A 15,372-nucleotide genomic window follows, 5' to 3' on the forward strand; every position below is an offset into this window, starting at 1 on the left:
CAATATTGGCAGTACTTTCCAAGTGTCTCTGTTGTAAAGATTTAGGTACTAAGCCAGTCTCCAGGTGTTTAAAGTGCATTAGTGGAAGATGTAAATCCCGTTGATGGTGACTGTCCAGACCATAGTAAGCCACTTAGTTAATCTCAGTGAAATGTGTGCAGTGGTTTCCTAAAAATGAGGAGAGCTTGCAAATATCCTGTAGGTCCTTAAATATCCTCAGACTCAAGAGGAGACTCCAGAGGGGCAGAGAAAAGGGAGTGCTTGCTTTGGAACTGCTTCTTGGTAAATAGCAGGATGCACTTGAGTTAAGGATGAATGGCCCGGTTTGGACACCAGGAGCTGTGTCAGTGGATGCTCTGGCAGTGCCGATGAAGGCTGTGGTGTGGTTTTCCCTCCCAGGATTTGAGTGGGATGTTCTGCCTGTAACAGTAAGCACCGGATCTCCTGGGATGCCTCAGGGCTCTCCGCTTCCTTGCTGGGTAGCGTGCATGCGCCAGTAGGGAACTGTGTTACATGGGAAATAATGTTTTCTTATCTTCTATGTGCTGGGAAAGGGTCAGAAATGCTGTGTAAGCAGGACTGTACATATATTTGTGGATCTCTTAGAGCTGGGAAGAAGAGAGGCTTGTATGTGCATGAGAAATAGTGCTTTGTTGGCTTTAAAAATAGGAAATAGTGCTTTGTTGGCTTTAAAAATAGGTCTTTTATTTCTTTGACTAATTCTAAGGGAAACTTGCTTTATTGCTGTCCCAACTCACCCTGGGCTGATACATATTTCATATATGATAATTTTGTTTACTTCCCCACTTTTACTGTTTCCCTACTAGTCCTGGCCATGAGGAACCCCAAATGTTGAGCTTTATGTGAAACAGACCTAATGTAAAGGAGATAAAGTAACTGCTAAGCAAAAAGTCCAGGAATTCCGAGTCCTGCAGTGTAACCACCACAGTGTGGTGTCAGTGTGAGTGCTGCCAAAACCAGGCGGCACTACCAGGGCTGGGAGGTGCTGGCTGTGGAAATCCATGCACCTGGAGAAGAACATGTGAGCAGCAAGCTGTGTAACTCCTGCTGCCTGCTCGCTCTCAAGCCTCTCTCTGTTCCTGGCCCTTCCTTCAGAGCTTGTGAGTCATTTCCCCTCTCCCCCGAAGAGAAATTCTTTGGAAAACAGCGTCCCAGGGTGCTGTGTTTGTTGACTTTCGTGGATTTTGAGAACAAAATCACTGCTCGTACCTGCAGAGATATTTTCCTCTTGACTGCTGACTCTGCAGATTGTCCCTGGGTGTCGAGAGTCAGGCTGGTTTTCTTATTGAGGTCTTGTTGAGGGTGCAAACCCTCAGGACAAATGTTCCTTTTGGGGGTGCCATGAGCACCTCTGGAGTGTGGCTGCTGTGGACCGTGCAGCAGCGGCATCTCCCTCCACCACAGCTGTGGCCAGGACAAGGAGCTTTGCAGCCACCTCTTCCTGGGAGGTGAAGGTTGTCTGGACTGCTTGGAGGAGAGGATTAGCCACGATCATGGGCAAGGAAGGGCAGTGTCACCCTGTTCTCAGCTTGCTTTGCCCATTCCCAGGAAAACAGGGACTTGCCCAGGAGGCACTTTTGGAGTTGAAAGGCTCCGTGCCAATTCTCAGCCTGGGACTGAGAACTCTGATGTCAATTCAAGTTCTCTGAGAATCGCAATGGAGGGTCAAACACATTTGAGGTATTTTCCCCTCTACACACCGTTTTGTGGTTTTGTTTTTTTTTTTTTTTTTTTCTTCTTTCTTTCTTTAAGGCAGAAAAGGCCCCCAGGGCTGTGCTTCCTCCAGTCCATAAACCCTTAGTAGGGATGTCTGTGAAGTGCTTCATGCTCCCTGCATTCCAGGGGCTGTGAAGTTGCCTTGCCTCCATAGCAACCAGTGATGTTATCAACACAGGACCAAGCAGCTGTGGGAAGTGCTGTGTGGCCTCTCCCTAAGCCAGGAAAGGGTCAGCAGCTCTGCCATCCCTCACCCAGTTCCCCTGCTGCACTGGGACTGGTTTGAGCCTCAGCAGCGTGGTCTTGGCCGGCTTGGAGCTTACCCAGGGACTTTATTGGTGTGTACATTAGCAGTCTGTTAGAGTTGTCTGTGTTTTATGTCCTTTGTTTTATCTCCTCTGTGCTTGCCTGAAACGCTGATGGTGCTCAGGAGCTTTTTGTGTAATAACCACCAAGAGAGTATTGAAAACATCCCCGCTGTGTGGGGGGGAATAGAGAATTTGAGAGCGTTTCCCCGGGAAAAGATAATTTATATGTGCTTGCCAGTACTCTCTGCAGCTAAATAGCTTCTCGGTCTGATTCACCAGTATATTAAAGCTGTTCTTTAGCACTCTCAGAGTACAAAATGGCTTTATAGCAGATCAAGTAATCACTGGAGAGTATCTCCTGGTGTTGGAGGACCTTATGCCTGGGATGGTTGTCATGGTAGCTCCAGCTGTCAGCATCAGAGATAAACCTGGTGGGACATCCAGCATCAGTTTCTTCTTAGGATCACCTCCTTCTTGGGATTTTCAGGTTGCTTTGGGCCTATCAGTTACCCTGCCTTGTAGTAGGGACAGATATAGAGCTCAGGTAGACTCTGTAATCAAAAGTCTTGTTTAGAAAACATGGGGGTTTTCTATTTTTTTTGGTTTTGTTTTTTGTGGAAGGTTTCTTGAATGAGCTGTAGAATTGGGCTAGTTGTTTCAAATTTTCTGTGTAGGTTTCAATTTTAAATAGCGATATCTAATCATTAAATTATCGCTCCAGGTTTGAAAGCAATTTAGTTGTATGTATATTTTCACTTCTCTAAATGTGTGTGTATTTATCTTTATATAGAGAAGTATTAATTTCCATAATGACTGTACTAAGTCTGAGAGCAATTCTGGTGAGGGGGATTAAATTTGATTTGAAGTCTTGAGCTCAGTCAGTACTGCATGGAAACAGAACCCAGGTGTTCCTCTTCATTTTTGCTCTGTTTCAACAACATCCCTGCTTTTAACTCTGAATCCTTAAATACACTGTCTAGTAAATGTGAGTAACACTCCTTGTACACAGCGAGTTTACATCATGCAAGGCAATCAGAGGTAATGTGTAACAGGCCATGGCATGGCTGAGACCACTGCAATACTGGAAGACTGAAGAGTCTCGATGTGCATCTTGCACGTAGCAGGAGGTCCACTGTGGAGGGCTTTTCATTTCTTTTAAGCAGCAGTATAAGCAACTTTATTCCTATAACTTAGCCTTTTTTTCCCCCAGACTGCACACCGCAGGCATTCCCACCCCCAATAAATCCAGCAGACTATCGCTTAGAATACTGTTTATTAGTTTCTAAAATCCGTCAGTAACAGCATTCTCCTGCTCATAAAGTTTAGTAAATTACTCTTTTTAGACAGAAAAGATCCTAAATTTTTGGCCGGGATGCATGACTGAAAAAGACCCAGTAAATTAAAGTCTGACAAGCACAAATGCTTTATTTTTAATGGAGAGAAAATTGTTCTGTAGCTGCTTTCTCCATGCCTTAATTTTGAGCTCTGCAATATTTATTGGCTATGACATTGAAGAATAATCACCCCTTCCACCTTGCCTGTGTTTTTAAATGCAAGGGTGAAGGTGGTGTGTGAGCACCGCAGTTATTACAGCCAGCTCCTCCAGGAGAGGTAACGGTGTGTGGTCCTCTGGCTCAAACCATTAATTTAAGGTACAGCCTGTTGCGTGCTCTGCAGTGATCATGGGTCCCTGCTGGGATACACAGCCAGGAATGGCTTCACTCAGCAGGATCATGATCTGGGCTGGGCTGGCTGTTGCTGTAACCCTCCCAGGCAGCTTATCTTTTCTCAAACACATGTGTAATTTGATTTTAAGTCTTTTTTAATGCTGGTTTGGGTTTTTTTTTTCCTTTCTCAAGACTGCAGACAGAAAGAACTCTCAGTATTTCTGCTGCTCTTGATAGTGACGTTTGTAGTTTGTATTTTGACTTAGCTTGGTGGTAAGACCATCCCCAAAACAGTAGACCTACCAGCAAAAAATATTTCTAACCTCTAGAAAGCAACATTCAAAAAACATAGTGCCTTTTCTGTTTCTGGGGAAAAGCTGACTTTCCCAAACAGCACTCGGTGCTTTTTCTCTCTCTTGCTCCTAAGAGCAAGTCCTGAGCAAATGCTACTTTGACTGCATGCTAAATCTCTCACTGTATTTTAATCCACTTGAAGCTTCATTTGCTGTTTTAATACAAGCCTAGGTCCTACTGGCACTAGCGGTTACTTGGTATTTTTAGCGTGGTTTCTAGTCATATGATGACTGGTTATGCCTTGTCTTCTTGAAGCCACTAATTCTGCCGTTCTTCTCTTATATGAGGAGCAGGAACAAGAAAAGAGGGTTCTAAACCATCTGCTGTGGCCCCTGGGGACACCCAGGAGCTCACATGGCTCAAAGAGCAATTTCAGAGCTGATTGTCCTCTACATCCTCTGAGTGTTATGCAGCACTTACAGGATGGCCAGGGTATCAGACCCAGCCAGAGTGGGTTTAGGTGGGGTCGGTCATGTTTGACCAACCTGTTCTCCTTTTATGAGGTCACCACCTGGTGCATGCAGGAAGGGCTGTGGATGTTGTGTACCAGGATTTCAGCAAGGCCTTTGGCGCTGTCTCCCACAGCACGCTCCTGGATAAGCTGGCAGCTCATGGCTTGGACAGGAGCACTCTGTGCTGGGTTGGGAACTGGCTGCATGGCTGGGCACAGAGAGGGGTGGTGAACGGTGCTGCATCCAGCTGGGGCCAGGCACCAGTGGTGTCCCTCAGGGGTCTGTGCTGGGGCCAGCTCTGTTCAATTTATTGATGACACGGGTGAAGGTATTGAATCTTTCATCAGTGAATTTGCAGATGGCACTGAGCTTGGGAGCATGTGTCGATCTGTTGGAAGGTAGGATGGCTCTGCAAAGAGACCTGGAATGGTTGGATGGTTGGGCAGAACCCAGTAAGATGAAGTTCAGTAAGTCCAAGTACCAAGTCCTGCACTTTGGCCACAATAACCCCCTGCAGTGTTACAGGCTGGGGACAGTGTGGCTGGACAGTGCCCAGGAGGAAAAGGAACCTGGGGGCACTGGTGACAGCACCTGAACATGAGCCAGGGTGTGCCCAGGTGGCCAAGAAGGCCGGAGGTACCTGGCCTGGATCAGGAATGGTGTGGCCAGCAGGAGCAGGGAGGTCATTCTTCCCCTGTACTGGGCACTGGTGAGGCCACACCTTGAGTGTTGTGTCCAGTTCTGGGCCCTCAGTTTAGGATGGACACTGAGTGCTGTGTCCAACTCTGTCCCCTCAGTTTAGGAAGGACACTGAGTGCTGTGTCCAGCTCTGGCCCCTCAGTTTAGGAAGGACACTGAGTGCTGTGTCCAGCTCTGTCCCCTCAGTTTAGGAAGGACATTGAGTGCTGTGTCCAGCTCTGTCCCCTCAGTTTAGGAAGGACACTGAGTGCTGTGTCCAGTCTAGGAAGGACACTGAGTGCTGTGTCCAGTTCTGTCCCCTCAGTTTAGGAAGGACACTGAGTGCTGTGTCCAGCTCTGTCTCCTCAGTCTAGGATGGACACTGAGTGCTGCGTCCAGCTCTGTCCCCTCAGTTTAGGAAGGACACTGAGTGCTGTGTCCAGTTCTGTCCCCTCAGTTTAGGAAGGAGGTTGAGATGCTTGAGCACGTCCAGAGGAGGCAATGAGGCTGGTGAGGGGCTTGGAACACAAACCCTGTGAGGAACGGTTGAGGGAGCTGGGGGTGTTTAGCCTGGAGAAAAAGAGACTCAGAGGTGACCTTATCACTCTTGATGATGCCCTGAAAGATGGCTGTAGTCAGGTGGGGTTGGTCTCTTTCTCCAGACAGCAACCGACAGAACGGGCGGACACAGTCTTAAGCTGCATCAAGACTGGATATTAGGAACAAGCTTTTTATGGAAAGAGTGATAAAGTACTGGAGTGGTCTGCCCGGGGAGGTGGTGGAGTCACCATCCCTGGGTGTGTTTAAAAAAAGGCTGGATGTGGCACTCGGTGCCATGGTTTAGTTGAGGTGTTAGGGCATGGGTTGGACTCGATGATCTCAAAGGTCTCTTCCAACCTAGAGATTCTGCGATTCTACTTCCCTAGTGTGCCTGTGGCTCTTTGGAACCAGGCACAGAATCTATTAATCCACAGTCCCATTGACACCTCTTTTCACCATTCCATCTGTTTCCTGGTGGATAGAGAAAAGTGATATGGCGGGACTATAGGACAGCTGAGAATAGGGTCCATTTTATCTACATCTACAAAAATGCAGCAGAGAGGAGCTGGAGTTAACTTGATCCTGAATTTGTTTCTGGAGCTGCTGGAGTGGTGTTCCTTGAACTTCCTCCTGCAGCTCCAGCTATGGCTCTGTGTTGTTTTCCAGGCAGTGCTTTTCCCTCCAATTGAAGCAAACCCCAAGTTTCTAGTGCTCACAATGGCAATTCTGACTGCCCCAACCTTCAGATTCTAGCCCTGTTAAATGTGAAGAATTCAACATCTGAAGGTTATTTCCCACCTGGTTTTGTCAGCTGATGCTCTGCTTTTTGAAGTCAAGGGTTCTTGCATGCAGGCAAAGCCCAGACTTGAGATTTTCCAGATTTTCTACAATTTCTTGGGTCACCATCTAACTGCACTAATTAGCACTGGACAAAACTGTTATAACCAGGCAGAGATATTACTTGGAAATGAGTTAATGAGGCTATGATTAGTGGTGGCCTTGGCCACTTCAGTGTTTGGTTGGGGGCTGGCCTGAATGGTCTTGGAGGTCTTTTCCAATCTGCTGTGACCTAAAGATTTGGAGTGTGATGTTTAAACTCTTGGGAGGGAAAGACAAAGCCTGGCCCACCTCATTCCCTTAGTACTCTCTTCTTAAACTTGACATTGACTTAATTCATCATCACTGCATTTTAAAAAAGCTTAATTTATTATTCCATTGCACAGGTGGAATAAGTATACAAGATTATTATTTACTTGTATACTTACATAAAGAAAAGTTAGCAGTACTGCTTGAGTTTTTTTTCTTGTGCATTGAATGGTACATTACCTGAATATTATGGGTTTGGTTAGTCCTATAAAATGTAATTTTCCAGTTATCTATGTATCCACACACTTAGAGCTAGAAAAAAAGCCTTAAAATTAATTATTACCAGCTCAAATATTTGTAGCAGGCAAACATCCTGGGCAACTCCTCCAGCAGTATTGCTGACAGGAATTGAAAAATGCCTTCTTCTTACCATTTACCTCCCAAGGATTTGCTTGGGACTGATCCTCCCTTCCCTGGCATTTGCTCGCAGTCTATCTCTGCATCCTATCCCTGGGTGGCATTTGTACCTACAGAACAAATTCCCTGCCTGATGAGAGGCTTACTTTGTCACCTGCCTTCTCTGCCTTAATTTCCTTTGGCATTGCCCTTAATCTAAAAGAAATCTTCAAGGGTGGCAATTGCTCTTGAAAAATGAAAGATGAAAATGTTGTAACCTGACATAATTAATACTCAGTGTGTTGCTTTACTACCAGCATAAATCACTACACTGCTCAAACCTCATGTTGGTGGGAAAAAGCACCGGATAAAGAAGCAAAAGTGAAATAAATTTTACGTGTGTAGAATTTTCATGCATTTTAATGGAAATGTAGTAGTACTACTGTTTAACTAGGAGCTGTATCAGGAGGATTAAATTGCTGAAAGAAAGTATTTCAGGTGAAATGCACTGCAGTGTTAAAGGAAATCCAAATGAACATGTGCACGTGCATTACTCCTTAAATGCTTTCCAGGCTTGTTTTTAGTGAGACTTTTGTCACGGCTAATACAGAGAAATCTGGAGCCACTTCTTCCCTCTTACCGGGCTGCGGGCCTGGAACTTGCCAGCTGAGATGTGGCTCGTCATATAATAAATGTTGGCACTTGATTTGCACTCTGATAACTTTACAGCCTGCTTTGTTTGACAAGTCCCTCATGTATGTATGTTTGTTTGTCCAGTTACTGCAGCTTCACGAGCTACAAATGAGGCTACACGCTGACCAAGTCACACTGAAACAAGAGCAAGGGGAGAGCCGGTGCTTGGATCAGCAAGTTGCCAGCCTGTCAGCTGAGTTTATGGATCTGCAGAAAAGGGTGAGATCGATAGAAGGACAATTGAGGCTGTCGGAGTGTTTGAGCCCTGGGAGCAGGTTAAGCCACGGATTTTTGTGCAGCTGAGGTTTTGCACGGGCACGTTTGCTTCTGCGTGCCCCAGAACATAATCCACCGTGTGAGTAACGCTGCAATGCTGTTTGCTTGGAGATATTATGAAAAGATAAGCTGGTGTTCTCAGTCACACATGGTTCTGGAAAGCTTCCAATTGTAACACTGCTGTCACAGCCTCGCATTTCTACACCTAGAATAAGCCAGAGGGAACTTGAGGAAAACTACTGTGGGTTTGGGTTTATTTTTTTTTTTCCTTTTAAAAGGAGTTGAAGTCTGATCCAGTTACATGCTTTAAAGGGAGATTATTGAGCAGTTATTTAAAATGTGGGAGGCACTCAACCTTTTCATGGCTGTAGAAGGCAAAAGGCTTTTGTTGGAGGCAATAAGATACGCCCTGCTCTTTATGACTACTGATCCAATAAATTGCATTCTGGTAGATTTTGCACTTGAATAGTGTAATACATTTCTTGGTACAGTATTAATCTATGCAAGCGGTGTGCCTATCTTTTCAGTAGCTGCCCATGGATGCCTATAGTTTTTATATCTCTTGACATAGATGAGTTACTAAATGCATGAAACTTGGCTGTGTTGCATTAAATTATTCCCCGTACCTCCAAAAAAAAGACTGGATTTGGTCAGATTAGTGCATGGGTAGGGCATGCTGTGTGTGCAGTCCTCAGTGGAATGGTCCATAAGGATTAAATACTGCTCATTTGAGAGTCAGTTCAGGGTTCTTTTATAGTTCTGTCCCTGAGGATCCATTCATGACTGCAAAGTGAAGGTTGAGCTGAACTCCAGGTGCTGGACCTGGGGTCAGGATGCAGGGCTGGACCAAGCAGCAAGAGACACTGGATTCTGCCTTGCTGTGTCTCTGGAGCCAGCAGTCAGTGTCAAATGCTTAATATTGAAGTTTTCAGTGCACAGGGGAAGAGCCAAAGGCTGCCCTTCATCTGTTCAGTGATCTAAACTCCTGATACTCCTGCAGCTTGTTTGGCTCATGTCAAACATCTGTGTAAACTCCAAAGCAAAGGACTGTTTTCAAGATTTTTTTTTTTTTAAGCAGCATGTGTGTGTTGCAAGGGAAGGTAGAGGTGCTGGTGGGCAATCTTAACCACATGTGGTCTTGATGTTTAACTCCTGAAACCTGTGTAGACCACGCACTGGAAGCAGGAGAGGAGTCAGCTTTGGTCAAATATGTAATTGCCTGTGTTAAAAGGCCAGGATTGACTTAATCCTGAATCTCCTTGCCAAAAAGTTAGAATCAAGTTGCTCTTAGATGGGTGTCTTTCTTTCTCCTGTGACTGATGCAGTGGGAACAACCCATTCTAACTTAAAACTCCTGGAGCTTTTTCTGTCCTCTCATTATTCATTGGGATGGTAAATGTGGCAAGTCATTTCACAGACACCTGTTGTAATGTAAGAGGAATAATTTCATTCTCTGTGGGGCTTTCCCTTTGTCTGTAGAGGGTGCTCAAATACCCAGAGGGCTCAAGATGTTTCTCCTTGGTGTCCCTAGCTTGGTGAGGGTATTCTCTGGAGGAGGTAGCTGAGGATGTTTTCCTCCTTATTTAGATGTGTAAAATGCTTGAATGAGGTTGTGCAAAACATGCTTCTGTTTAAAAGTGGGTTAAAACCCTAATAAATATAATTTAAAGGATACCTTTTATCTTGGTCCAGACAAGATCAAAGCCAAATTATGTTAGTATTTGTGGAACAAATGAGGTTATGTTTGTTTTTTTGGAGGCAATAATGGAACTGAAAAACAGCTCTTGAGCCTATGGGAGTAAAATTTTCTACTCAGGGCTTTGAGTCCCACATGAATAGTGCTGTGCTGCACATACTGGGTTTTTGTAGAGTAAGGTACAAATAAAAGAGGGTGACTGTTAAACATTTTTATTTTAAACTAAGGTATGTCTGGCAACCCAGAAAAAATGTAGTCAGGTAAATGGTGAAAGAACTGTAACAATTTCCTCAAACTCGGTGCAAGCTTATTACATGTTTGTTAAATAATAAAAAATCCTCCTTCCTCAAAAATGCCTGAAGTACTCCCAGCACCTAAAAGCGTGTTCTTTTTTAAAAATGCATTTTCAGTGGAAATGTGATGTCTGCACCATCCCTGTGTTTACGAGTGCAGCCCTATGGCAGTGCCGGCTGCTCTGTCTCCATGCTGCACTCTCAGTGCAGGGGAAGCTGAGCCCTGAATCCCATCAAGCCTGATGTCATTATGCTTGTTGCAAAATGGGAAATGAGACTTCCACGACTGGGAAATGTTTAAGCGTTCCCACTAGAGCAGGCCAGAGTGCAGAAGAACAGTCTGAGCTCCCTCCGTCCTGAGGGTGATGCTGAGGCACACCTGCTTCCTGAATTTCAGCTAGCACCCCCAGAAATGAAAGGTACATCTCTGCACTGCTCAGCTTGGATGGTGTAGGAACTTATTAAAGGACAGGTGTGCTAATCAAAGGCTAATGCAGAGGCTGTTGGGAAAAGTATCGAGCAAAAGGACTCATTTCCACCAGTTTTGTGCGTGGCCTTCAACTTAAGGGATGTGACTCTTCAGAGAGCAGTGATGCCAGTAGCATTTGCAAATTAGATGCTTGGTGTTTTCAAGGATGGCTCTGGTCTCCTTTTTCCTGCAAATAGAGCAGAACCCTGTCTCAGGAGCTGGTGTTTGATTGTACAAACATGGAATGGTTGGGGTTGGAAGGGGCTTTAAAGATCATCCCATTCTGACCCCCTGCCATGGGCAGGGACACCTTCCACTAGCCCAGCTTGCTCAGAACCCATCCAGCCTGGCCTTGGACACTGCCAGGGATGGGGCAGCCACAGCTTCTCTGGGCAACCTGTGCCAGGGCCTCACCACCCTCAGGGGGAACGATTTCTTCCTCATATCCCATCTAAACCTGCTCTCTGTCAGTGTGAAGCCATTCCTCTTTGTCAAGGGTCTCTCTTTCTCCTTCCTATGGGCTCCTTCAGGCACTGCAAAACCACGATGAGGTCACCCCAGAGCCTTCTCCTCTCCAGGCTGAACCATCCCTATTCCCTCAGCCTTTCCTCCCAGAAGAGCAGATACAGGAGCAGTTTCTTGTGGAAGGACGGCAAAGTCTCCATTTCAAAGAGCTTCAAACTCTGACCTTTAAAACTATCTCCCTGGCAAACACTGTACCACTCTCAGAAACACCCCTCAGAGAGTTTATGGTCAGGCAGTGGCACCTCTGGTGTAATCTTTCCATTTGGAGGGGAGATTGAGAGAGCCTTATCCTTGCCTTGCAAATCCCTGCTTCCAGGGGCATCCAGTGTGACTGGGATACGCAAAGAAATCACACGTAGACGAGAAATTTCGCAGGGCAGAGATGTTCCTCCGAGAGAACCAGGGCTGAGGACCAAGGCGGAGAACCCTCTGCCTGTTTATTTCTTACTTTTTATACATTTGTGGGTCTGGCTGAAGATTGGCTTCTGGAGTTTTCACCCCTCAGCTGAATGGCCAGACCAGCTGTCAGTTACAATTGTTTTCAGGTTAGAAATATGCAAACAAAGGACAGAGAATGAAAAGCAAAGGGTTTGTTTATGTTACATGTGTGAGAAAAAGTGAAAACTGCTCCTAATATAGTACAGTAGCTAAAAAGTCTGACTCCATTTTATGAACAATCAAAAGGCTTTAAAAACTCAGAAAAAACCAAGGTGACAATCCAGCAGCAAGGAAAGGAAGCAGGTCCTGAGAAATGCATCTGAGCCTTGTCCTGGAACGTGTGGGCATTGAGGAGTTTTGGTTTAGGAGATGAGGAGTCACCTCCCCGGGGATGTTGCTGTGAACACAGCAAAAGAGGAGCTGCAAAAAAGACTCAATGTGCAGGGAGAAGGGCTCTGGGGCACTTAGCTAATGTCTGTTTAAGGCAAAATAAATGAGACTTCTAGGAAACTTGACAAACTGCACTGACAAGTTTTTCTGGTGATTAGAGCATTTTTAGTTAAATAGTACTTCTTCTTGAGCTTACTCTTCACAGTGAGATTTACCCAGATACTCTCAAAAGTTAACTTTGAGTCTTCTGGTTGCATCTTGATGTGATTCAGTAAATGATCTAACCCTGTGCTTCAGATTCTCCTAAAATATTTTCAACTCTGAGAAGCAATAGATTGCTAATATTATTGAACCTAAATGTTATTTTAACTTGTTTTAGTGAATATGTAATTGGATCAGGGAAAATAATTTTATGAAACAGTGCTTAGAGCAGAGCTGCCCAATCCAGTACTGAATTAAAAATCAAAGGGAAGAACATTTTAAGTCAGTGTATCAGAAGTCAGACTATTTTTGAGTTAGGACAAAGTCTATTCTCGTGGGTAGAGGACTGTGATAGGTTAGGATACAGTACAGTGTGTGGTGCAATAACCCAAAGATGGCCTAATGTCACGGTGTGCTCCATTACCTAGGTCAGTTTTTGGCTATAAATGTGTTGTATGCACCTTCTGTGATGCCTACATCTTGATGTATGGCAAGAAAACCTATCAGCTCTCTGGAATGGATTTCTTCTTCCTCTAGATTTTGTCTCTGGAAGTAACCACATTTCCTACAGTCCTGGGAAAGACATAAGGCTTCTAAAGCAAAATACAATTTGTATTGTTTAGTGTAAGTATTGAAATAACTGGGGTGTTTGTAGCTGGGAAAAGTTTGGGATTTTTTTAACTGGAGTTTCATCTCCTTTGTAGCTGGGGCACTTCTTTTAGCAGGCATTTCACCTCCTTACTTAATGAAGAAGCGTGAAATCCCAGTAAAACTTGTGAGATGATTTTGACTCCATCAAGTCCGGGAAATACAAAAGCAGCCTTTCTCAGGGTATCCTGTTACTCTAATCAGCCAGAGGAGGACTGGGTATTTCATGAGCGAAAGCAGGTTGTAAGACTTAAATCCCAGGCTGGTTTTTGGAGCTTTGTTTCTATTGTAGCTGAGCTAGTTTGCCTTTAATAAATATAAGTTGACATATATAGGAGGTGCTAAAACTTTTCCAGGTGAATTTGCAATATTTTTAAAGTTTATTTTCACTTAAATCTGTATTTTGGAATCTGAAGTCAAATAGTCCTTACAATGGTCACAGGCTTTGCTTTAGGATGTGGACACTTGGTAGACGTGGAAGGCACTGCTCTGGTGGGCTTGGTGTGTTGTTAGGTTTGTTACCCGGCATTCAGGTGGTTTTAGAGTCTTTTTTGCCCTCTGCAAAGCTCTGAGCCAAACAGATGAAAGAGACGGAGTCTTCGAGTTCTGATTTTTCAAGGTTGCATGCTTCGTTTATTTTTCTTATCTTACAATTTTCTCAGTGCCCAACAAAGATGTTTGCAGCTGCCTGGACATCTGACGGCTCCCCCTGAACTGGGCTGTCGTTATCTTTTATACTAATTGCTACATATTCTTTATTTATTATTTCTTACCAATGCCTATCACTTATACTAAACAGGTCATCTCTACCTTGACCCAATCCCCATTAAACTACTTTGTGCCAACGTCACTGCTGAAATGGAGTGAGGGAAGAAGAAAGAAGAGGTAGGAGACAATGCCCCAAATCCTCCATCTTGCCCCCATTCACTTCAATGTTAGAAACCTAAACTTACTGGTTTTTCACCCTGTGATAAGCTAAACTACTATTTTTCACACTCTTGTGACCTGTAAACCTTCTCTCAGTGCAGGAAGCCTTTCCCATGGACTGAAATCAAAGCCAGTGTCTCTCTGAGCTCTGGGCTGGGGTCCCAGACCCCCCTTCCCAGGTCTCTGCCCCTCCAGGGCAGCCAGAGGAATGCCCTGGACTCCAACAGTGTGTGTGAGGTGTCTCTGCTGGTCTGCATTGGTTTCCCTGCCCTGGGTTTGGTTCTTGGTGGCTGAGTCAGTTTTGTGATCTGACAGCTCCCCATGTATGTGAGGAGCTGCTGTCTGATGTTGGTGACTTCTGTGAATTGTCTGTAAGCTCTTACTCTGCTGTGGCCTCATTCTGGGTGTGTACCCCTGCGTCCTCTTGTGAAGCCTTGTGAGCCCCACGGAGCAGCAGTCACCCTCGTGAGATCAGAGGGGCTGGCAGCCCCTGGAGGCTCTGCCTGAGGCATTTTCAGCCCCCAGGCTGGCACTTGATGCGAAGAGACCTGTACCAGGATGAATGTGGAGAGCAAAGCAGGCTCATGGTTGCACCAGGGATCCCAGGAGCAGATGGAAAAAGCAGCGGCACCCTTAAGAGAAACTCCTCTTTGGGGGTACCCAGGGCTTCACCAAATGAAAACCTCTGCTCTTTTGAGGACTGTCCTGGGGATTTCAGCCAGGCAGGCTGCTGGCAGACAGTGAAGTTGGCAGGGAGCTGGTTCATGAGCCGTGTCTGTGCTGTGGAATGCAGAGACGAGCCCCTTGGCAAGAATGAGTCCACAGCCATTGCTAATGGTTTTGTCATGTTAGTCTGGGTGCAGTTAAGAAATGATTTGCAGTTGCTTTGTTCGGTGTGGTGCGCTGTAACTTAGGTGACACCCCTTGGCTTTTTAAGGTGAGCTTCTATGCCACCTGATCTGACTTCTGAATGCTAAACTGCCTCCAAAAATTATTTACTAGTGTGTCATAAGTACATCAGCTTCTTAATTATTGTTGTAGGCAAGGTTTGCCCACCCCATCAAACACTTGTGATATTATCTATTCATAATGACAAAGCAGGAGCAAGCCTCAGATGCAGATGTTCTCCTGTATCTCACCAGGACTGCTTCCTGTACCTGCCACTCCAAATCAAGGCCAGGTTTAAATGATGCTCTAAGAATGAGGCACAGCAGCAAGGAGACCTGAAACAAAACTCTGAGCAGCTGGCAGAACGAGTGAAATGCACAGCACATGTCCTGAGTGTCATGAGATGACAGATGCAATCCTCTTTAGGACTAAACAAGAGGACACAGGTCATGGGAAGGCAGTGGCTGTGTCTTGTTGGGTGTTTTTTTCCCAGCAGCAAAATGCATCACAATTACCCAGAAATTTAGCCTGAGTTACAAAAATTCTTATTTTTTGTGCTGATTTTCTTCTAAATTGTGCTTTGGAATGCATCTGCTGCAATTGCAGTGAGGGGTAGAAATGAGACATCACTGGTGTGAGATGCTGCAGCGTGCTAAAAAGTGATGCAGGATAGACCTCACAGTAGTGTTTGGATTGCAGAGCAAGTCAAT

At 45.2% G+C, this 15,372-nt stretch overlaps 1 long non-coding RNA gene across 3 annotated transcripts in view; it reads left to right on the forward strand.

The window, feature by feature from the left end:
- Positions 1 to 15,372, forward strand: part of LOC120751966 (uncharacterized) — a 44,217-nt gene that overhangs the window by 17,700 nt on the left and 11,145 nt on the right. For 2 of the 3 annotated variants that reach the window (XR_005700562.1, XR_009207774.1), the window contains exon 2: positions 7,996 to 8,130. This is a non-coding gene — a long non-coding RNA (uncharacterized LOC120751966). Of the gene's footprint in view, positions 1 to 7,995; positions 8,267 to 15,372 lie in introns of all 3 variants that reach the window. The other variant, XR_005700561.1, reaches the window with a different exon arrangement.

The sequence above is a fragment of the Hirundo rustica genome, chromosome 4 (assembly GCF_015227805.2).
Source record: "Hirundo rustica isolate bHirRus1 chromosome 4, bHirRus1.pri.v3, whole genome shotgun sequence".
Taxonomy (NCBI): Eukaryota; Metazoa; Chordata; class Aves; order Passeriformes; family Hirundinidae; genus Hirundo; species Hirundo rustica.